Here is a 23,832-nt window from a genome sequence, read left to right as displayed (position 1 = left end):
AAAAAAAAAAAGACAAAACTAAACTGCAGGGGGAACATAAATGGAGGTAGGAATGAGGCTAATCAGAAGCATATATTTTGGAACAGGAAAACACCTGGTATGCGGGCCATATACCTATTTCAGATTTTCCAATAGCCAGAACAAAAAGCACATCACATCCGTGGGATTAACAGAGCACAAATAAACTCAATACCATCCAGGTATTTAATTCTTCAAATGAAGATGTAAAGTTCCAAGATGAGACCTTTGATCCTCAGAACCCTTCTCCGGAGAGTGCTGTGGAAGGGGATGGACACACCCTCCATGTACTCTCTGAGGGCCTGGCTGTCTTGTTCTTAGTGGTCACACCCTGGCTCAGCTCGGCTAGAGCAGTTCTTGAGGTCAGTGTGACCAGGTGTGGGGTGACAGCCGTCTGCTGGCCTGACACAGATTTTTCTCTGTACTCCAGGGATGGATAGCGTGCATGTAAAGAAAAGGTTGCATGCCATACTTTGTGGCAATTTTTTACTTTTGTTACCCTCAGTCAAACAGTCGATGTTTGTTAGGAGAATGCACTTCCTGGGATGTCTGGAATACACAGACTATATTTACCACTTAAATAGAGACCCTTTGGCCTTGAAAGACAGACACTGGAGCTGGGGCAGTGATGAGAGCTGAGGAGGTGAGGAGCCCAGACTAGGATTGCTCCCACAGGCAGGGCAGCCCATGTCCACGTGCTGACAAGTCCCAGGAGTGTCGATGGGAAGGGCAGCCATGCCTGTCAGGGAGTAATTTAGATCCTCCCTCAGGCACAGACTGAAGGGGATGAAATATCCTGTATACTGCACCATCAACAGAAACGTTACCAAGCATTGTCTTAAGGTGACAACCAAACCCTCATCTTGACTACAGCAGTTTCAACAAAGCACTCTTAGAATGCCTCACTTCAGTTGTTACAATTTTCTAGTGGGCCCTCTAAAATAAACTATTTGTGAATTACAGCTCTGAGTTATTAGGGTGGTTATTATTTATAGTCCAGTTAAAAGATGGGGAAGTATCTGCTAAAAGAAACTGTTTTCTTTTTTGAGATTTCTAGCTTGTGGCCTATTTATGCCACTTTCAGATTGTGATTTTAAATCTTCTGATCTGCCTAAGGTTGAAAGCTTGTATCTGTTTTCTTTAATAGGAAAAAATGATCCATTTCAACAAAAATCAAAACAGACCTTAAGAATTTAAGGCAGTGGAGTAGTGCCAGGGAGAAGTGTTCCTGTTTTAACTCATATAAAACTATGGTGTAATTTGTTAAAAGACAACTTTTTTTTTTTTTGACAACTTTTATTGGTATTGACCTTTGTAGTTCCTTAATACTCATTGTGTGTCTGTTACGTATACAGAATAAAACTGGGGGAAAACAAGGGGTATAGGATGTGGTTGGTAACTGGTGGCAGGAAGCTTGCACATCTTACTTGGGAAAATAATAAATACATTTCAGAAATGTTAAACAGAAATACAACAGGGAAAAAGACATACATGGGTGGTTGAGGAAATGCGACAGGGAAGTTGTTAATTGAATTCAAAACTTAGTGACAATCAGCACAAATGTCAAGGGAACTATGCCTGCTACAGTTTGCTCACCTAGCTTCTCAAAATAAAGCGAATATTTAGTGCTGGTTCTGTGGAGGTGTTCTGTACATATGATGACAATATTTAATTCCTCTAAAAAGGAGTTTTCAAAATAAAGGAAATGTGTGATTATTCTAATCAAACATAGATTAAATAAATCAAAACAAGTAGTAGTCGTGGTGGTTATACTTGAATCACAGTATGTAGTTTTCATAGCTCTTTCCACATAGTGTTTGCCCCGCCTCACTCCAGTCCTGTGAAAAACACAAGAGAAGCCAGTTTTCCTGAATTACCGGTGAGAACACTGAGGCCTCATAAAGTTATGAGATTTGTCTGCGGTAGAGCACTGATTATATCCTAGGAGTTTTGTCTGCTCCATATTTTTCTTTATATGGTATAGTTGTGAATAGGTTTAGATATAATGGATCACTTGATACATTTGTTTTCCATTTGAGGCACAAAAAGTACCCCTCTGGTACCTTGTTAATAAGCAAATGAAGAACACATTAATAGTAGCGGATGTTAACACCCCACTTTCAACAACGGACAGATCATTCAAAATGAAAATAAATAAGGAAACACAAACTTTAAATGATACATTAAACAAGATAGAATTACTTGATATCTATAGGACATTCCATCTAAAAACAACAGAATACACTTTCTTCTCAAGTGCTCATGGAACATTCTCCAGGATATATCATATCCTGGGTCACAAATCAAGCCTTGATAAATTTAAGAAAATTGAAATCATATCAAGTATCTTTTCTGACCACAATGCTGTGAGACTAGAAATCAATTACAGGAAAAAATCAGTAAAAACACAAATACATGGAGGCTAAACAATATACTATTTAAATAAAGGAAATGCGTGATCACTGAAGAAATCAAAGAGGAAATCAAAAAATATCTAGAAACAAATGACAATGAAAACATGATGACCCAAAACCTCTGGGATGCAGCAAAAGCAGGTCTAAGAGGGAAGTTTACAGCAATACAACCTTACCTCAAGAAACAAGAAACATCTCAAATAAACAACCTAACCTTACACCTAAAGTAATTAGAGAAAGAAGAAACAAACAAACAAACCCAAAGTTAGCCAAAGGAAAGATCATAAAGATCAGATCAGAAATAAATGAAAAAGAAATGAGGGAAATGATAGCAAAGATCAATACAACTAAAAGCTGGTTCTTTGAGAAGATAAACAAAATCGATAAACCATTAGCCAAACTCATCAAGAAAAAAAGGGAGAAGTCTCAAATCAATAGAATTAGAAATGAAAAGGAGAAGTAACAACTGATATTGCAGAAATACAAAGGATCATGAGGGATTACTACAAGCAACTATATGCCAATAAAATGGACAACCTGGAAGAAATGGACAAATTCTTAGAAAGGAACAATGTTCTGAGACTGAACCAGGAAGAAATAGAAAATATAAACAGACCAATCACAAGCACTGAAGTTGAAACTGTGATTAAAAATCTTCCAACAAAAAGCCCAGGACCAGAGGGCTTCACAGGTGAATTCTATCAAACATTTAGAAAAGACCTAACACTTATCCTTCTCAAACTCTTCCAAAATATTGCAGAGGGAGGAACACTCTCAAACTCATTCTATGAGGCCACCATCATCCTGATACCAAAACCAGACAAAGATGTCACAAAGAAAGAAAACAACAGGCCAATATCACTGGTGGACATAGATGCAAAAATCCTCAACAAAATACTAGCAAACAGAATCCAACAGCACATTAAAAGGATCATACACCATGTTCAAGTGGGGTTTATCCCAGGAAAGCAAGGATTCTTCAATACACACAAATCAGTCAATGTGATACACCATATTAACAAATTGAAGAATAAAAATCATATGATCATCTCAATAGATGCAGGAAAAGCTTTTGACAAAATTCAACACCCATTTATGATAAAACCCTCCAGAAAATAGACATAGAAGGAACTTATCTCAACATAATAAAGTCCATATATGGCAAACCCACAGCCATATTGTTCTCAATGGTGAAAAACTGAAACCATTTCCACTAAGATCAGGAACAAGACAAGGTTGCCCACTCTCACCACTATTATTCAACATAGTTTTGGAAGTTTTAGTCACAGCAATCAGAGAAGAAAAAGATATAAAAGGAAACCAAATTGGAAAAGAAGAAGTAAAGCTGTCACTCTTTGCAGATGACATAATATTATACATAGAGAATTCTAAAGATGCTACCAGAAAACTACTAGAGCTAATCAATTTATTTGGTAAAGCAGCAGGATACAAAATTAATGCACAAAAATCTCTTGCATTCCTATACACAAATGATGAAAATTCTGAAAGAAAAATTATGGAAACACTCCCATTGACCACTGCAACAAAAAGAATAAAATATCTAGGAATAAACCTACCTAGGGAGACAAAAGACCTGTATGCAGAAAACTATAAGACACTGATGAAAGGAAGATGATACAAACAGTTGGAGAGATATACCATGTTCTTGGATTGGAAGAATCAACATTGTGAAAATGACTATACTACCCAAAGTAATCTACAGATTCAATTCAATCCCTATTGAACTACCAATGGCATTTTTCACAGAAGTAGAACAAAAAATTTCACCATTTGTATGGAAACACAAAAGACTCTGAATAGTCAAAGCAATCTTGAGAAAGAAAAACGGAGCTGGAGGAATCAGGCTCCCTGACTTCAGACTATACTACAAAGCTACAGTAATCAAGACAGTATGGTCCTGGCACAAAAACAGAAATATAGATCAATGGAACAGGATAGAAAGCCCAGAGGTAAACCCACGCACATATGGTCACCTTATTTTTGATAAAAGAAGCAAGAATATACAGTTGAGAAAAGACAGCCTTTTCAATAAGTGGTGCTGGGAAAACTGGACAGCTACACGTGAAAGAATGAAATTAGAACACTCCCTAACATCATGCACAAAAATACACTCAAAATGAATTAAACACCTAAATATAAGGCCAGACAGGATAAAACTCTAGAGCAAAACATAGGCAGAACACTCTATTACATAAATCACAGCAAGATCCTTTTTGACCCACCTCCTAGAGAAATGGAAATAAAAACAAAAATAACAAATGAGACCTAATGAAGTTTAAAAGCTTTTGCAGAGCAAAGAAACCGTAAACAAGACAAAAAGACAACCCTTGGAATGGGAAAAAATAGTTGCAAATGAAGCAACTGACCAACGTTTAATCTCCAAAATTTACAAGCAGCACATCAGCTCAATATCAAAAAACAAGCAACCCAATCCAAAAATGGGCAGAAGACCTAAATAGACATTTGTCCAAAGAAGATATACAGATTGCCAACAAACACATGAAAGGATGCTCAACATCAGTAATCATTAGAGAAATGCTAATCAGAACTACAATGGGGTATGACCTCACACCAGTCAGAATGGCCATCATCAAAAAGTCTACAAGCAATAAATGCTGGAGAGGGTGTGGAGAGAAGGGAACCCTCTTGCACTGTTGGTGGGAATGTAAATTGATACAGCCACTATGGAGAACAGTATGGAGGTTCCTTAAAAAACTAAGAAGAACTATCATATGACCCAGTAATCCCACTACTGGACATATACCCCGAGAAAACCATAATTCAAAGAGTCATGTACCACAATGTTCATTGCAGCATTATTTACAATAGCCAGGCCATGGAAGCAACCTAAGTGTCCATCAACAGATGAATGGGTAAAGAAGATGTGGCACATATATACAATGGAATATTACTTAGCCATAAAGAGAAACAAAATTGAGTTATTTGTAGTGAGGTGGATGGACCTAGAGTCTGTCATACAGAGTGAAGTAAGTCAGGAGGAGAAAAACAAATTCCAATATATATGCTAACACATATATATGGAATCTAAAAATTAAAAAAATGGTTATGAAGAACCTTGGGGCAGGACGGGAATAAAGATTCAGACCTACTAGAGAATGGACTTGATGACACTGGGAGGGGGATGGGTAAGCTGGGACGAAGTGAGAGAGTGGCATGGACTTATATATATTACCAAATTAAAATATATATCTTGTGGGAAGCAGCCGCATAGCACAGGCAGTTCAGCTCCGTGCTTTGTGAGTACATAGAGGGGTGGGATAGGGAGGGTGGGAGAGAGACGCAAGAGGGAAGAGATATGGGGACATATGTATAGCTGATTCACTTTGTTATAAAGCAAAAACTAACACACCATTGTAAAGCAATTATACTGCAATAAAGATGTTAAAAAAAAAGCAAGTGTAGAAAATGAGATTCCCCAGCTCCAGCTGCTGTTCATGTTGACAAACCAACTCTTTTGTTTTTTCTTTTTATGTAACAAATGCGTCAGTTCAGTAGATATTAAGTGGCTTTTATGGAGTCTTAACATTGTGAAGTGCTCAGGGAGATTTACAGGACTTGTGTACACACCTCATATCCTGAAGGAGTTCAGGCAGTTGAGGGGTGACAAGCTACACTCAGGACCATGTTCAGCCACTGATTTGGATCACGTGCTGGTAGCTGTCAACATGAGGGGTGGCCAGCCTGTCGGCGCTGTGACTTTGGAGTGGGGAGGGGACATCCCAGCTAGACTTAATCATCGGTTAGATTCCATGGGTGGGGAGGTGAAGTGGGGCCTTCTAGTGGAGTGGAGCTTGATTTAGGGAACTCGGGGAGATGAATCTGGGGGGATGAATGGGAGGAATATAGAAAAACTTAAGTGACAGTTCAAAGAGTTGACATCTGATTCTGTAGATGTTAAAGAGCCATGAAAAAGCTTTGTGGCTGCTTTTCTGCTCATGGAGCCACACGGTGAAGGAGAGGTTTTGTCATCACAGGGCTGTAACGTATTCCAGTCCTGGGGTGGGGCTGATAGACTGCAGGACTGGCCAGGCTGTTCTGGCTTTTGCAGAGTGCTTGTACCAAACTTCGTTTTTCAGTGAGTGATGAAATCCTGAGTGCAACCATTTGTCCCCCTAGCTGCTGGTGCTGCCTCTTTTATATGGAGCAGATGAAGTCCGAGGCTGAATGGGTTTACTATTAGGATGATGACACTAAGTCAGAGTTCCCCTTTTAGGGAACATACATCTTGCTCCCCTGGCAGCGAGTGCTTGACTGCTCCTTATGTGGAAGGTTCAGGTGATGTGGACATGAGGACGGCAGGATTCTGTGCCAAGTGGTTGCTGACAGCCTAGGAGTTGCTTCCTAGACCAGCACTGGATGCAGCACCATCAGGGCATTGAGCCTTGACATCGCCACTTGCTCACGTCTTACCTTGTTCTTTTAAGAATGAGGATATTCTCTGATGTTTTTGCTGGTCCACATTCATTGAATTCCTTTACTTTTACCAACGAGAGCTCATTTCTAATATCATGCCAATTAAACCACTCATTTTGCCAATGAAAAGCTACTTTTCTTTTTTACTGAAGTAGATTTGATTTACAATGTTGTGCCACTCTGCTGTACAGCAAAGTGTGTCAGTTATACACATAGAGACTTTTTTTTAATATTATTTTCCATTATGGTTTATAACAGGATATTCAATATAGTTCCCTGTGCTATACAGTAAGACCTTGTTGTTTATCCATTCTAAGTGTAATAGTTTGCATCTACCAACCCTAAACTCCCAATCCATCCCTCCCCCACTCCCCTCCCCCTTGGCAACCACAAGTCTGTTCTCTATGTCTATGAGTCTGCTTCTGTTTCATAGATAAGTTCATTTGTGTCATATTTTAGATTTTACATATAAGTGATATCATATATTTGTCTTTCTCTTTCTGACTTACTTCACTTAGTATGATAATCTCTAGGTCCGTCCATGTTGCTGCAAATGGCATTATTTCATTCCTTTTTATGGTTGAGTAATATTCCATTGTATATATGTACCACATCTTCTTTATCCATTTATCTGTTGATGGATATTTAGGTTGATCCCATGTTTTGGCTATTGTCAACAGTGCTGGAAAAGCTACTTTTAATATTCAGCAGCACAAATAGCAAAGCCACTGGTGTCAATCAAGGTATGAATACTTGGGGGCTTCTCTGGTAGCGCAGTGGTTGAGAATTTGCCTGCTAATGCAGGGGACACGGGTTTGAGCCCTGGTCTGGGAAGATCCCACATGCCACGGAGCAATTAGGCCCGTGAGTCACAACTACTGAGCCTGCGCGTCTGGAGCCTGTGCTCCGCAACAAGAGGGGTCACGATAGTGAGATGCCCACGCACCGCAATGAAGAGTGGCCCCCGCTTGCCGCAACTAGAGAAAGCCCTAGCACAGAAACGAAGACCCAACATAGCAATCAATCAATCAATCAATTAAAAAAATGAATACTTGAAAGATGTGACTGACTGAAATGCTGGCCAGGTCTGCATTGGGACACTTCCAATTCAATACCACTGACCCGGGAATCTGAGTTCTCAGTTAGGGCCAGTGACTGTCCTTAAAGGTGAAGCTTAAACTAACTGATCTATACATTGTATTTTACTGTTGACACTGAAGAATATTTTATGAAGTTCTTAAATTAACTTGTTAAACAAATTATGGAACTATCAGTGCCTCTCCATCGGTTCAGTCAAGTTCACAATCTCAGCATGGTGGTTACAGCATGTTTTTCTGTTATTCTCTCTGCTTTACTTTTTATGTTGGTCAAAAGGTTTAGGGAAATACACCTGTAAGGAGGGAAGACGTCACGAAGAGAACCCAGGGCTTGTGTACATTGAGCACCTGCGTCCTGAAGCAACTGCTAACCTGCAGTCCTAGCGGGCAGTTTCCCAAGTTGTTCACAGGCCTCAGTGTGGCCTGCTTTGTGAGGTTCCCTCTTGGTTTCCTGGCACGAGGTGTAGTTACAAGCCTGCTTCTCATTCTGTCTGGATTCTATTGGTCTGCAGCTTGGAAGAGCTTTCTCTGCCAGATCCCTGCACAGTTCTTTTTTTCTTGGCAGGTTCATTTATTTTATTTTCATAGTTTGTGTCCCAAACAGTCCTCAACCTGGACGCACGATAATCAGTTTCCTGGGCTTTCTGCTGTTGAAGGCGAGGAAGCTTTTATTATCCTGGGTGCCAAGCGCTGCCTGTCCTCTGACTTTGCCACAAGTGTTTAAACAGATTTCAAAGGGACAGCATATTCCAGTGCATTGAAGATGCCTCATCAGGGGGCCCTGTGACTGAGTGGATTTTTTGAACTTGTAATTATCTGCAGGCCCACATGGCCTCCTACCCCCAAAGAAAGAGACTTACATCTTACCATAGAATAGAAGTTGAAACACTTATGGTTATGAAAATGAAAAGATTGTGTGAAGGAATGTTTATGTGATGAATCTACATTGACTAGTATAAAATGCTGTTTAATGTTTTATGCATATTTGCTTGTATATATATGCACACCACACGTATGTTTATGATAGAAATGATGTTGCAAATATCAATCAAGAAGACTCCAGTTTTTTCATGATTGAATTTAAATAGCTTAATTTTTTTTTTTTTTTTGGAAATATAGCAAGATCAACTTTACACCTGGGCAGCAGTTAGTCAACCCACACACTCACTGGATTATATAGAAGGTCAGTTCCCCAGGAGAGTCCCAGCTGCTTGGCCACCATCTAAACCTCCTGATGAAGAACACAGGCCCAAGGATACGGACACAGGTAGGCCCCTGGGAAGAGTGAATATTCTGAAAGTAACATCGAATACCTCTGAAACACCTACTGCGTATTGAGTCTGGGTTTCTCTTCCAAGTATTTCTTAGATTATAATCTGCATATAACTCAGGCTAAATCACTGTGAAGCTTGTTAAATTGAAAATTCTTATGCCCCATCTTCAAGACTGCTGAGTTCTGGGGAAGAGGGCACTGGGTTGTCCAGTTACTACAGTATATATGAAGTCCGAGAACCACTGCTTCAGGGTCCAGCTGTGGCCACCACCCGGGGGGAAGCTGCACACCTTGCATGGGCGGAGAGCTCATAAGAAATTTCTGCCTACTGGCTTCAAGGGTGGCAGCCACCATACCTCTTTCCCCTGTCTCTTCCCTCACTGCTTTCTTTGAAATTTTCTTCGTTTTTTTCCTTTGCCTTCAGAGATAACTGACAGAGGCAAAATAGAGATACACGTTTTACTAAATTAAAATTTCAAGTAATTAAAAAATTATTCAGTGTTCAGATGTAATATTTTTCTAAAAAATATTTCTTTTTGGTTGCTTTTTCTCTTTGTCCTTGTGTCATACTAAAGTATTTTGTGTTATTTTTGAAGTATTTTGAAGGTAACATGAGATTAATGTCACCTTTATATGGAGCCTGAAACTAGGAAAGCACTTTATATTTACTGTATTGAATTAAGAATCCTATTTCTGTAAAAACGTTTTTATGGAATTTGGTTTATTACTTGCTTCTTTTTTCATTTCAGCATAATAAATTCCCAGCTTCTTCTTGGTGGATTGATTAGGAATATTGACATGTGATCCATAAGCGAAGAGTAAATAGAAGGGCATTATTACAATTCAGAAATGTCTCCCTCACCCCATTTTCATAAATGGTAGCATGGGTGTTATGAATTTGATATTTCCCACCCCCCATTGGCTTATTGAGAGAAAGATGCTGGGTAGAAGCCTAATCGGGACTTGTAGTGAAGAGTTTAGCTTAAAAGCAGGGAGCCTGGGCTCTGCCACACTTCAGCTTTGTGACCTTGGGCAAGGTTCCTAACCGCTGTACTTGGTTTCTTCCCCTGTACAGTGTGGTGAGGTTAACACCTACCACACAGGGATACTTTAAGAACTGTCTGAGTGTGTTAAAGTGTAGACTGGAATTCAGAATGCACTCATTATCTAACTCATGAGTTTCCTTTAAAGCCAACAATGACCCACACTGTCAGGGACTTTATTCTAGGCTCCTGCCCAAAGGTCTGCAGAGGGGCCTAGTGCTTATAACCTCTGTTTTTCTCCCAGTCCTGGAGCGATGCATTTACCTGTTTCTTCTCTGCACTGAGGCACTGAATGGGGGCCCACACCCAACCCTGTATGTCCCTCTTTTACTGTCCAATGCTTTTGAAACACTGCTTAGTATTTACTTGGTGGACTATACTCTCTGAAATGAACCACATACAAGAGATACAATGTAGGACACGTGTTCTGTGTAGGGCTCTGAGTTTCCTGTGTTGCAGAGAACAGTTGATCAAGGGCCAAGGTAGACATTCAGAGACGAGGGGGTGCTGACATAATAACACCTGAAAAAAACAAACACATAAAATCATATTTAGTTTTAAAAGGAAAAGCATATAACTAAAAGTATTGATCCCATTAAATACACTATTTTATTGTTTACGTTAAAAATTACTTACTGGTTAAGCAATCCCACTACTGGATATAAACCCTGAGAAAACCATAATTCAAAGAGACCTGTACCACAATGTTTATTGCAGCTCTATTTACAACAGCCAAGACATGGAAGCAACCTAAGTGTCCATTGACAGATGAATGGATAAAGAAGATGTGGCACATATATACAATGGAATATTACTCAGCCATAAAAAGAAACAAAATTGAGTTATTTGTAGTGAGGTGGATGGACCTAGAGTCTGTCATACAGAGTGAAGTAAGTCAGAAAGAGAAAAACAAATACCATATGCTAACACATATATATGGAATCTAAAAAAAAAAAACAAAACAGGTTCTGAAGAACCTAGGGGCAGGACAGGAATAAAGATGTAGATGTAGAGCATGGACTTGAGGACACGGAGAGGGGGAAGGGTAAGCTGAGACAAAGTGAGAGAGTGGCATGGACATATATACATCAGCAAATGTAGAATAGATAGCTAGTGGGAAGCAGTCACATAGCACAGGGAGATCAGCTCGGTGCTTTGTGTCCACCTAGAGGGATGGGATAGGGAGCGTGGGAGGGAGACGCAAGTGGGAGGAGATATGGGGATATATATGTTTATCTATAGCTGATTCACTTTGTTATACAGCAGAAACTAACACCATTGTAAAGCAATTATACTCCAATAAAGATGTTTTTTTAAAAAAGAAATAAACCCTAGCAAAAAAAAAATTACTTACTGGTTAGGAAATAGCTAGGAGTAGATATAGTAGAATTGATCAATTTCAATAAGTTATTTTTTTTAATTTAATTTTATTTTTTTATACAGCAGGTTCTTATTAGTTATCCATTTTACACATATCAGTGTATACATGTCAATCCCAATCTCCCACTTCATCACACTACCCCCCCCCCCGCCACTTTCCCCCCTTGGTGTCCATATGCTTGTTCTCTACATCTGTGTCTCCATTTCTGCCCTGCAAACCAGTTCATCTGTACCATTTTTCTATGTTCCACATATATGTGTTAATATACGATATTTGTTTTTCTCCTTCTGACTTACTTCAGTCTGTATGACAGTCTCTAGATCCATCCATGTCTCTAAAAATGACCCAATTACATTCCTTTTTATGGCTGAGTAATATTCCATTGTATATATGTGCCACACCTTCTTTATCCATTCATCTGTCAGTGGACACTTAGGTTGCTTCCATGTCCTGGCTATTGTAAATAGTGCTGCAGTGAACATTGTGGTACATGACTCTTTTTGAATTATGGTTTTCTCAGGGTATATGCCCAGTAGTGGAATGCTGGGTCGTATGGTAGTTCTATTTTTAACTTTTTAAGGAACCTCCATACTGTTCTCCATAGTGGCTGTATCAATTTACATTCCCACAAAGAGTGCAAGAGGGTTCCCTTTTCTCCACACCCTCTCCAGCATTTATTGTTTGTAGATTTTCTGATGATGCCCATTCTAACTGGTGTGAGGTGATACCTCATTGTAGTTTTGAATTGCATTTCTCTAATAATTAGTGATGTTGAGAAGCTTTTCATGTGCTTCTTGGCCATTTGTATGTCTTCTTTGGAGAAATGTCTATTTAGGTCTTCTGCCCATTTTTGGATTGGGTTGTTTGTTTTTTTAATATTGAGCTGCATGTGCTGTTTATATATTTTGGAGATTAATCCTTTGTTCGATGATGCATTTGCAAATATTATCTCCCATTCTCAGGGTTACCTTTTCGTCTTGTTTATGGTTTCCTTTGTTGTGCAAAAGCTTTGAAGTTTCATTAGGTCCCATTTGTTTACTTTTCTTTTTATTTCTATTACTTTAGGAGGTGGATCAAAAAAGATCTTGCTGTTATTTATGTCAAAGAGTGTTCTTCCTATGTTTTCCTCTAAGAGTTTTATAGTGTCCAGTCTTAGATTTAGGTCTCTAAACCATTTTGAGTTTATTTTTGTGTATGGTGTTAGGAAGTGTTCTAATTTCATTCTTTTTTTTTTAACATCTTTATTGGAGTATAATTGCTTTACAATGGTGTGTTAGTTTCTGTTTATAACAAAGTGAATCAGTTATACATATACATATGTTCCCATATCTCTTCCCTCTTGCATCTCCCTCCCTCCCACCCTCCCTATCGCACCCCTCTAGGTGCTCACAAAGCACAGAGCTGATCTCCCTGTGCTATGTGGTTGCTTCCCACTAGCTATCTATTTTACGTTTGGTAGTGTATATATGTCCATGCCACTCTCTCACTTTGTCACATCTTACCCTTCCTGCTCCCTATATCCTCAAGTCCATTCTCTAGTAGGTCTGTGTCTTTATTCCCGTCTTGCCACTAGGTTCTTCATGACCCCTTTTATTTTTCCTTAGATTCCATATATATGTGTTAGCATACTGTATTTGTTTTTCTTTCTCTGACTTACTTCACTCTGTATGACAGACTCTAACTCCATCCACCTCACTGCAAATAACTCCATTTCGTTTCTTTTTATGGCTGAGTAATATTCCATTGTATATATGTGCCACACCTTCTTTATCCATTCATCTGATGATGGACACTTAGGTTGCTTCCATGTCCTGGCTATTGTAAATAGAGCTGCAATGAACATTTTGGTACATGACTCTTTTTGAACTATGGTTTTCTCAGGGTATACGCCCGGTAGTGGGATTGCTGGGTCATATGGTAGTTCTATTTTTAGTTTTTAAAGGAACCTCCATAGTTTTCTCCATAGTGGCTGTATCAATTTACATTCCCACCAACAGTGCAAGAATGTTCCCTTTCCTCCACACCCTCTCCAGCATTTATTGTTTCTAGATTTTTTGATGATGGCCATTCTGACTGGTGTGAGATGATATCTCATTGTAGTTTTGTTTTGCATTTCTCTAACGATTAATGATGTTGAGCATTCTTTCATGTGTTTGTTGGCAATCTGTATATCTTCTTTAGAGAAATGTCTATTTAGGTCTTCTGCCCATTTTTGGATTGGGTTGTTTGTTTTTTAGTTATTGAGCTGCATGAGCTGCTTGTAAATTTTGGTGATTAACCCTTTGTCAGTTCCTTCATTTGCACATATTTTCTCCTATTCTGAGTGTTGTCTTTTGTTCTTGTTTATGGTTTCCTTTGCTGTGCAAAAGCTTTTAAGTTTCATTAGGTCCCATTTGTTTATTTTTGTTTTTACTTCCATTTCTTTAGGGGCTGGGTCAAAAAGGATCTTGCTGTGATTTATGTCATAGAGTGTTCTGCCTAAGTTTTCCTCTAAGAGTTTGACAGTGTTTGGCCTTACATTTAAGTCTTTAATCCATTTTGAGTTTATTTTTGTGTATGGTGTTGGGGAGTGTTCTAATTTCATACTTTTACATGTACCTGTCCAGTTTTCCCAGCACCAATTATTGAAGAGGCTGTCTTTTCTCCACTGTATATGCTTGCCTCCTTTATCAAAGATAAGGTGACCATATGTGCTTTGGTTTATCTCTGGGCTTTCTATCTTGTTACATTGATCTATATTTCTGTTTTTGTGCCAGTACCATATTGTCTTGATTACTGTAGCTTTGTAGTATAGTCTGAAGTCAGGGAGTCTGATTCCTCCAGCTCCATTTCTTTCCCTCAAGAATGCTTTGGCTATTCGGGGTCTTTTGTGTCTCCATACATATTTTAATATTTTTTTCTTCTAGTTCCATAAAAAATGCCATTGGTAATTTGATAGGGATTGCATTGAATCTGTAGATTGCTTTGGGTAGTATAGTCATTTTCACAATGTTGATTCTTCCAATCCAAGAACATGGTATATCTCTCCACCTGTTTGTACCATCTTTAATTACTTTCATCAGTGTCTTATAGTTTTCTGCATACAGGTCTTTTGTCTCCTTAGGTAGGTTTGTTCCTAGGTATTTTATTCTTTTTGTTGCAATGGTAAATGGGAGTGTTTCCTTAATTTCTCTTTCAAATATTTCATCATTACTGTATAGGAATGCAAAAGACTTCTGTGCATTAATCTTGTATCCTGATACTTTACCAAATTCATTGATTAGATTTAGTAGTTTTCTGGTAGCATCTTTAGGATTCTCTATGTATAGTATCATGTAATCTGCAAATAGTGACAGTTTTACTTCTTTTCCAATTTGTATTCCTTTTATTTCTTTTTCTTCTCTGATTGCTGTGTCTAGGACTTCCAAAACTATGTTGAATAATAGTGGTGAGAGTGGACATCCTTTTCTTGTTCTTGATCTTATAGGAAATGCTTTCAGTTTTTCACCATTGAGAATGATGTTTTCTGTGGGTTTGTCGTATATGGCCTTTATTATGCTGAGGTAGGTTCCCTCTATGTCTACTTTCTGCAGAGTTTTTATCATAAATTGGTGTTGAATTTTCTGAAAAGCTTTTTCTGAATCTACTGAGATTATCATATGTTTTTTATCTTTCAATTTGTTAATATGGTGTATCATATTGATTGATTTGCACATATTGAAGAATCTTTGTATCCCTGTGATAAATCCCACTTGATCTTGGTGTATAGTCCTTTTAATGTGCTGTTGGATTCTGTTTGCTAGTATTTTGTTGAGGATTTTTGCATCTATATTCATCAGTGATATTGGTGTGTAATTTTCCTTTTTTGTAGTATCTTTGTCTGGTGTTGGTATCAGGGTGATGGTCGCCTCGTAGAATGAGTTTTGGTGTGTTCCTTCCTCTGCAATTTTTTGAAAGAGTTTGAGAAGGATTGGTGTTAGCTCTTCTCTAAATGTTTGATAGAATTCACCTGTGAAGCCATCTGGTCCTGGACTTTTGTTTGTTGGAAGATTTTTAATCACAGTTTCAATTTCATTACTTGTGATTGGTCTGTTCATATTTTCTGATTCTTCCTGGTTCAGTCTTGGAAGGTTATACCTTTCTAAGAGTTTGTCCATTTCTTCCAGGTTGTCTATTTTATTGTCATAGAGTTGCTTGTAGTAGTCTCTTAGGATGCTTTGTATTTCTGCGGTGTCTGTTGTAACTTCTACTTTTTCATTTCTAATTTTATTGGTTTGAGTCCTCTCCCTCTTTTTCTTGATGAGTCTGGCTAATGGTTTATCAATTTTGTTTATCTTCTCAAAGAACCAGCTTTTAGTTTTATTGATCTTTGCTATTGTTTTCTTTGTTTTTATTTCATTTATTTCTGCTCTGATCTTTATGATTTTTTTCCTTCTGTTAACTTTGGGTTTTGTTTGTTCTTATTTCTCTAGTTCCTTTAGGTGTAAGGTTACATTGTTTATTTGAGATTTTTCTTGTTTCTTGAGGTAGGCTTGTAAAGCTACAAACTTCCCTCTTATAACTGCTTTTGCTGCATCCCATAGGTTTTGGATCGTCGTGTTTTCATGGTCACTTGTCTCTGGGTATCTTTTGATTTCCTCTCTGATTTCTTCAGTGATCTCTTGGTTATTTAGTAACATATTGTTTAGCTTCCATGTTTCTGATTTTTACTTTTTTCCCCTGTAATTGATTTCTATTCTCATAGCGTTGTGGTCAGAAAAGATGCTTGATATGATTTCAATTTTCTTAAATTTACTGAGGCTTGATTTGTGACCCAAGATGAGATCTATCCTGGAAAATGTTCCATGTGCACTTGGGAAGAAATTGTAATCTGCTGTTTTTGGATGGAATGTCCTGTAAAAATCAATTAAATCTATCTGGTATATTTTGTCATTAAAGTTTCTATTTCCTTATTTGTTTTCATTTTGGATGATCTGTCCATTGGTGTAAGTGAGGTGTTAAAGTCCCCCACTATTATTGTGTTACTTTTGATTTCCCCTTTTATAGCTGTTAGCAGTTGCCTTATGTATTGAGGTGCTCCTATGTTGGGTGCATATATATTTATAATTTTTATGTCTTCTTCTTGGATTGATCCCTTGATCATTATGTAGTGTCCTTCCTTGTCTCTTGTAACATTCTTTATTTTAAAGTCTATTTTATCTGATATGAGTATTGCTACTCTAGCTTTCCTTTGATTTCCATTTGCATGGAATGTCTTTTTCCATCCCCACACTTTCAGTCTGTATGTGTCCCTAGGTCTGAAGTGGGTCTCTTGTAGACAGCATATATATGGGTCTTGTTTTTGTATCAATTTAGCAAGCCTGTGTCTTTTGATTGGAGCATTTAATCCATTCACGTTTAAGGTTATTATCGATATGTATGTTCCTATGACCATTTTCTTAATTATTTTGTGTTTGTTTTTGTAGTTCATTTTCTTCTCTTGTGTTTCCCACTTAGAGAAGTTCCTTTAGAATTTGTTGTAGAGCTGGTTTGGTGGTGCGGAATTCTCTTAGCTTTTGCTTGTCTTTAAAGCTTTTGATTTCTCCATCGAATCTGAAAGAGATCCTTGCTGGGTAGAGTAATCTTGGTTGTCGCTTCTTCCTTTTCATCACTTTAAGTATATCATGCCACTCGCTTCTGGCTTGTAGAGTTTCTGCTGAGAAATCAGCTGTTAACCTTATGGCAGTTCCCTTGTATGTTATTTTTCGTTTTTCCCTTGCAGCTTTCAATAATTTTTCTTTGTCTTTAATTTTTGTCAATTTGATTATGATGTGTCTCGGAGTGTTTCTCCTTGGGTTTGCCCTGCATGGGACTCTCTGCACTTCCTGCACTTGGTGGCTATTTCCTTTCCCTTATTAGGGAATTTTCGACTATAATCTCTTCAAATATTTTCTCCGGTGCTTTCTCTCTCTCTTCTCCTCCTGGGACCCCTATAATGTGAATGTTGTTGCGTTTAATGTTGTCCCAGAGGTCTCTTAGGCTGTCTTCATTTCTTTTCACTCTGTTTTCTTTAGTCTGTTGCACATCAGTGAATTCCACCATTCTGTCTTCCAGGTCACTTATCCGTTCTTCTGCCTCAGTTATTCTGCTATTGATTCCTTCTATGTAGTTTTTATTTCAGTTATTGTATTGTTCATCTCTGTTTGTTTGTTCTTTAATTCTTCTAGGTCTTTGTTAAACATTTCTTGCATCTTCTTGATCCTTGCCTCCATTTTTTTCCGAGGTCCTGGATCACCTTCACTATCATTATTCTGAATTATTTTACTGGAAGTTTGCCTATCTCCACTTCATTTAGTTGTTTTTCTGGGGTTTTATCTTGTTCCTTCATCTCATACATAGCCCTCTGCCTTTTCATCTTGTCTATCTTTCTTTGAATGTGGTTTTTGTTCCACAGGCTGCAGGATTGTAGTTCTTCTTGCTTATGCTGTCTGCCCTCTTGTGGATGAGGTTATCTAAGAGGTCTGTGCAAGTTTCCTGATGAGAGGGACTGGCGTCCTGAATTCTTTACATTCTTTGCTCTTTATTCTGCTCTTCTGTAGTTATTTCCACTATTTTATCTTCCAGGTCACTTATCCGTTCTTCTGCCTCAGTTATTCTGTTATTGATTTGTTCTAGAGAATTTTAAATTTCATTTATTATGTTGTTCATCATTGTTTGTTTGGTCTTTAGTTTTTCTAGGTTTTGTTAAACGTTTCTTGTATTTTCTCCATTCTATTTCAAAGATTTTGGATCATCTTTACTATCATTACTCTGAATTATTTTTCAGGTAGACTGCCTATTTCCTCCTCATTTTTTTGGTCTGGTGGATTTTTCCCTTGCTCCTTCATCTGCTGTGTGTTTCTCTGTCTTCTCATTTTGCTTAACTTACTGTGTTTGGGGTCTCCTTTTTGCAGGCTGCAGGTTCGTAGTTCCTGTTGTTTTTGGTATCTGCCCCCAGTGGCTAAGTGTGGTTCAGTGGGTTTTTCAGGCTTCCTGGTGGAGGGCATGGTGACTATGTTCTCATGGATGAGGCTGGATCTTGTCTTTCTGGTGGACAGGTCCGCATCTGGTGGTGTGTTTTGGGGTGTCTATGACCTTATTATGATTTTAGGCAGCCTTTCTGCTATTGGGTGGGGTTGTGTTCCTGTTTTGCCAGTTGTCTGGCATAGGGTGTCCAGCACTGTAGCTTGCTCATCATTAAGTGGAGCTGGGTCTTGGCGTTGAGATGGAGGTCTCTGGGAGATTTTCACTGTTTGATATTATGCACAGCTGGGAGGTCTCTGGTGGACCAATATCCTGAACTCAGCTCTCCCACCTCAGAGGCACAGGCCTGATACCTGGCTGGAGCACCAAGAGCCTGTCATCTACTTGGCTCAGAATAAAAGGGAGAAAAAAAAGGAAGGAAAGAAAAATAAAATTAAAGTTATTAAAATAAAAATAAAAAATAATTATTAAAAATTAAAAAATAAAAAGTAATAAAAAAAAGAAAGAGGCAAAGAAAGAAGAGAGCAACCATACCAAAAAACAAATCCACCTATGATAACAAGTGCTAAAACTACTAAAAAAAAAAAAAGGACAGAAAGAACCCTAGGACAAATGGTAAAAGCCAAGCTATACTGACAAAATCACACACAGAAGCACAGACATACACACTCACAAAAAGAGAAAAAGGAAAAAAAATATATATATATATTGTTGCTTCCCAAATCCACTGCCTAATTTAGGATGATTTGTTGTCTATTCAGGTATTCTACAGATGCAGGGTTCAAGTTGATTGTGGAGATTTAATCCGCTGCTCCTGAGGCTGCTGGGAGAAATTTCCCTTTCTCTTCTTTGTTTGCACAGCTCCTGTGTTCATCTTTGGATTTGGCCCCGTCTCTGCATGTAGGTCACCTGAGGGTGTCTGTTCTTCGTTCAGACAGGACGGGGTTAAAGTAACAGCTGATTAGGGGGCTTTGGCTCATTCAGGCCAGGGGGAGGGATGGGTATGGAATGTAGGGTGAGCCTGCGGTGGCAGAGGCCAGCATGACATTGCAACAGCCTGAGGTGCACTGTGTTTTTTCCCGGGGAAGTTGTCCCTGGATCACGGGACCCTGGCAGTGGCGGGCTGCACAGGCTCCCAGGAGGGGAGGTGTGGATAGTGACCTGTGTTTGCACACAGGCTTCTTGGTGGCTGTAGCAGCAGCCTTAGCATCTCATGGGGTCTGCACTGATACCGCAGCTTGCTCCCGTCTCTGGAGCTCGTTTAGGTGGTTCTCTGTATCCCCTCTCCTCGCACACTGTGAAACGAAGAGACAAGAAAAAGTCTCTTGCCTGTTCGGCAGTTCCAGACTTTTTCCCGGACTCCCTCCTGGTTAGCTGTGGCTCACTAGCCCCCTTCAGACTGTTCACACAGCCAACCCCAGTCCTCTCCCTGAGATCTGACCTCCGAAGCCCGAGCCTCAGCTCCCAGCCCCCACCCTTCCCGGCAGGTGAGCAGACAATCCTCTCGGGCTGGTGAGTGCTGGTCGGCACCCATCCTCTGTGCAGGAATCTCTCCACTTTGCCCTCTGCACCCCTGTTGCTGCACTCTCCTCTGTGACTCTGAAGCTTCCACCCCACCCACCCCCTGTCTCCGCCAGTGAAGGGGCTTCCTAGTGTGTGGAAACTTTTCCTCCTTCACAGCTCCCTCCCAGAGGTACAGGTCCCATCCCTATTATTTTGTCTCTGTTTTTTCTTTTTTCTTTTGCCCTACCCTGGTACGTGGGGAGTTTCTTGTCTTTTGGGAAGTCTGAGGTCTTCTTCCAGCATTCAGTAGGTGTTTTGTAGGAGTTGTTCCACAGGTAAATGTATATCTGATGTATTTGTGGGGAGGAAGGTGATCTCCATGTCTTACTCCTCCACCATCTTGAAGGTCTCCACTGTCTTTGCTTTGATGTTAAAGCTCTTTCTTCAAAACTGGCCAACTCTGGTGTTGAGTTCAGAGTAGAAATTTGTCAGGGTAAGAGACAAATGTTTTGATTAACTTAGTGAAATGCAGCATTTGGGAAAATGCCTGCAGTGTTAATATTCTGTTGCCACAGTGACAGGTGTTGGTGAGTGATTATGTCATGCTGTTCTGAGTGATTTTGTTCTGAAAGATGCTCTCTGAGCTCAGGTGCAGGCCTAATGACTGCCCAGTGCCCACTTTCCTGGGGTTGCTGCTTCGCTTCCATGGTTTCTTCATTCTTTGATCTCTCCTTTCATCCCCTCCCACAACTACTCAACACATATTTTTAACATCTGTGGTGCGTCAGGCAGTGTTGTGGGTGCTGGGGACTCATTAAGGAAGAATCTACAAACTCTCTCTCTTCACAGCGTTTGACTTAGTCGAGGTGAGAGTGAGGTCAGCAAACAAGTGAGTTCTGCAGCATTTCCTTAGAGGATCCACACTGTGGAGAGAGAGAGGGAACGGGGGGCTCCCGGGAGCGGGTGGGGGCGAGGGCAGACATTCTCCCCCTGGCTCCGTGGGAGATCCTGTGGCTGGAGCGGGACTGGCGTGTTACAGGGTGGCAGGAAGGCCAGTGTGGCCAGAGCCCTGTGAGCGGGTGTGGAGCCAGAGAGGTAGGGGTATAGGCAGATGGAAGGAGGTCCGTGGGCCTAGGTGGAGACGACGTTTTAATCCAAGTGAAATGAGAACTTTCTATGTAGTTTAGCAATATGTTGTACGATTTAAACCATGAATGCCTTTTACTTTTTCTATGCATTGTCACATACATGAACTAAAATGCTGCTGAACTGGGAAGGTCTGAAGTATTCCCCAGAGCGACAGCTGTGTGCTGTCAGTTGTCTGGTCTGCATGCCAGTTGAGGGCAGGGAGCAGAGTGAAGGTCAGGAGACAGATTCGTCTTTGTATCGCCACCAGCCGCTGTGTCAGGGCCTCGGTTCCTCACCGCAGATGCCCAGGATGGGCAAGGGGAGTCGTTCTCAGACTCCCATCCACAGAGTGCTGGGGGTTCCTGGAGGTTCTCTTAGGTTTTTATGTAACTCCCGTGCAAGCTTCACTTAGAAGAAAGTATCCCCTACCTTAGAAAACAAAAGAAAACATGGCCTTGGTTATCCCTTAGGTTTTCCAGCATGAAGAATTTTCAGTCCTGTAGGTTCTCAAATGACAATTACTCATTGCCTCTTGGTGAGCACTCATTACCTCTCACTGAAAGTGGAAGGTCAGTTGTCAATAGTCAGGTAAGTCATCCAATATCCCACCCTTCCAGACTGGGGAGTTGGCTTCTGTCACTGTACAGACTTAAGTGAATAATATGAACTGTGAATGTCTTGGCAGATACTTCCTGGAACAAAGTAGAAACTAGCTATTGAGACAAATTATTATGACTGATGTGTAAAGAAGGGGGTAGAGCTAATTTAAAAAATGCCTAATGACATGAGTGTGTCATTTTGTGTGTTACATGTACTCAACAGCAATCATGTCCTCATAACACGGAGGTATAACTGAAAGGTAGCCTGGGTGTTTCTGTGCTTATTATGGCTGAAGGTATATTATAGTTAGTTTCATTTTGCAATCGAAGAAATGGGAAAATTTTCTCTTTAACATATTGCCTGTCTTCTTCCTTTTCAGCCCAGAGTCTCAATATGCTGTTTTAGAAACTCTGAAAAAATGTTCAGATACTGCTCAGCAGGTAAGAAGATTTAATTAGGATATCAGATCCCTTTCTCTCTTATTTGCCTCTGCTTTATCTTTCCATCTGCCCAGCCAGCTAGGCGGCCGTGTTTCTCAGCTTGCAGGGGACTCCAGTCAGGTGGGAGGGGGTTTTCTTCCATTCAGACTTTGTGAAGGAAATTAGCCTGGAAGTGGCACTGGGCACAAACTCCTCAGCATCCATATTGTTCCATGTCCTGCTGGAGAGCTGGGCCCACAAGTGCTGGCTTCAGCAGGAAACAGCAGCCACTGTTGCACAGAATGGACCTGGTTGCACTAATAATCACGTGGATATGATTTTTTTAAAGATGTGCCAGGGCTTTTCTAAAACCAAATAATATTCTTAAGTTGCTTTGGTGGGTGAAACATTAGTTAGTGTGTGTTTAATTTCAGCAGAAACTTTCTTATTCTGTTACTAAAGAAGCCACATTAAAGCCTTTGTTTCTTTTTTTTTAATTTTTATTTATTTATTTATTTATTTTTATGGCTGTGTTGGGTCTTTGTTTCTGTGCGAGGGCTTTCTCTAGTTGTGGCAAACGGGGGCCACTCTTCATCGCGGTGCGTGGGCCTCTCACTATTGCAGCCTCTCTTGTTGTGGAGCACAGGCTCCAGACGTGCAGGCTCAGTACTTGTGGCTCACGGGCCTAGCTGCTCTGCAGCATGTGGGATCCTCCCAGACCAGGGCTCGAACCCGCATCCCCTGCATTAGCAGGCAGACTCTCAACCACTGCGCCACCAGGGAAGCCCAAAGCCTTTGTTTCTTGCACCAAAATGCACTTCCTGCAAAAATAGGAAACACTTATATGGAATAGTAATTGTGGTTAGCAATTGCTCTTTGGGGTATAAAGCCATTTTTAAAATTTATTTATACATTCCTCAACTCTACCTTTGAAAATACCTTAGTGTTAGAAATTACCACCAAGAAGCGTGTTTTCTGGAGTGGGGTCTGAGTAGAAAATGAGATGGCTGCTTCCTCGGTTCCAGGCCCCCGTCAGTTTCTGGTCAGTTTGTGACAACATACTCAGGCTATCTGGGACACAGTGTTCTTCTCTGAAAAATCAAAGAATATGATGATTTTTGAGAACTTTTGAAAGTATAAAATGACTTCCCTTTTCAAAATAAGCAGCCCTGCATCATACATGAAAGTTTGCTTCTCTTGGAGGATAAATAAGGAAATAAATTGGTTGAGAACTTCATTTTATAGATTATCTGGTGCTTTTCAGAAATATAGCTAGACTGGTCACTTTCATAAGAGTAAAGTTACTCTTAAGGATAATGTCATAAAACAGGTTTTCCCAGCTTCTTCTTTTTTTGTTGTTTTTTTTTTTGTTTTTTTTGTTTTTTGTTTTTTGTTTTGTTTTTTAGAGCAGAGACTTCCGTCAGGCTGGGGCACTTGCAGAGCCCTGGTGGACTTAGCTGGTAGTTCATTAACTGTGTCATGATTAGCCAGTAGTGAATACAATGAAGAAAAATAAAAAG

At 39.8% G+C, this 23,832-nt stretch overlaps 1 pseudogene; it reads left to right on the top strand.

Annotated features, from left to right (window-relative positions):
• Positions 1 to 6,139: 6,139 nt before the first annotated feature.
• LOC137769158 (formin-2-like) overlaps positions 6,140 to 23,832 on the top strand; it is a 42,038-nt pseudogene continuing 24,345 nt past the window's right edge.

The sequence above is a fragment of the Eschrichtius robustus genome, chromosome 9, assembly GCF_028021215.1.
Source record: "Eschrichtius robustus isolate mEscRob2 chromosome 9, mEscRob2.pri, whole genome shotgun sequence".
In the NCBI taxonomy this organism is placed as follows: Eukaryota; Metazoa; Chordata; class Mammalia; order Artiodactyla; family Eschrichtiidae; genus Eschrichtius; species Eschrichtius robustus.
This window is presented reverse-complemented; position numbering and strand designations above follow the sequence as displayed.